Source organism: Octopus bimaculoides, chromosome 28 (assembly GCF_001194135.2).
Source record: "Octopus bimaculoides isolate UCB-OBI-ISO-001 chromosome 28, ASM119413v2, whole genome shotgun sequence".
In the NCBI taxonomy this organism is placed as follows: domain Eukaryota; kingdom Metazoa; phylum Mollusca; class Cephalopoda; order Octopoda; family Octopodidae; genus Octopus; species Octopus bimaculoides.
Genome location: NC_069008.1, coordinates 15,544,538 through 15,545,213, shown reverse-complemented (window position 1 = coordinate 15,545,213; position 676 = coordinate 15,544,538). Strand labels below are relative to the sequence as shown.

The window sequence follows — 676 nt, the reverse complement described above, 5'->3', positions numbered from 1 at the left end:
ACGTTTATGTGCAGTTAAGACAGTATTTTGAGAGAATGATTTACCACAGATGTCACAATGATATGGTCTCTCTCCAGTATGAGTACGTTTATGTATAGTTAAGAGACTATTATAAGAGAATGATTTACCACAGATATCACAGTCATATGATCTCGTCTCTTTTGCCATGTGTTCAGGGGAAATCAATTCTATAATTGTCTCACTCTTTTCTATCACTTTTTCTCTCAAATCCCAATTGATATATTTTTTCTTCCTTTAGTCATCTATTTTATTTCTTAAAAAAATTTCTGTCCAGTGTTACCTTTGTTTAGCAACACTTCCATAAATGTATCCAACTTAAATCTATACTCAGGCACTTCCTTTTGACACTCGACTCAGTGATGCTCGGGAACTTGGTTAGTGATATTATTCCAGAGCAAATGTTTCACAGGAATTCCTCCACAGATTTGTAAAATACAATCTGATACATCTTTTTTTGTATAATATTTTCTTTTAGTCTTTAAAATATGGTAGATTTTAAGGATGTTTCATCTGTTATGTCTATGTCATCTGATGTTCTGAAATTATAGAGAAACAACAGTGTAAGATGTAGAGGCTACTTAAAATATACAGATTCATTTCTACTGAGATAAACTGTAGAAATAAACATTTTACTTAAGAATTCAACAGGATGCCA

The 676-nt window shown here is 31.7% G+C and overlaps 2 protein-coding genes across 3 annotated transcripts in view; one reads left to right on the top strand and one right to left on the bottom strand.

Moving 5' to 3' along the window:
* The window catches only part of LOC106872078 (zinc finger protein 208), a gene marked incomplete at its 5' end in the record, with an annotated part of 54,654 nt that overhangs the window by 12,929 nt on the left and 41,049 nt on the right, over window positions 1-676 (top strand). The gene's annotated exons all lie outside the window — the stretch shown is intronic.
* LOC128251077 (zinc finger protein 431-like) overlaps window positions 1-676 on the bottom strand; it is a 74,200-nt gene that overhangs the window by 62,619 nt on the left and 10,905 nt on the right. The window contains exon 2 of one of the 2 annotated variants that reach the window (XR_008266956.1): window positions 7-557. The exons of the other annotated variant lie outside the window; for it this stretch is intronic. The gene's annotated coding sequence lies outside the window, so the exon portion shown is untranslated. Of the gene's footprint in view, window positions 1-6; window positions 558-676 lie in introns of those variants that run through there. 2 annotated transcript variants of the gene reach the window in all.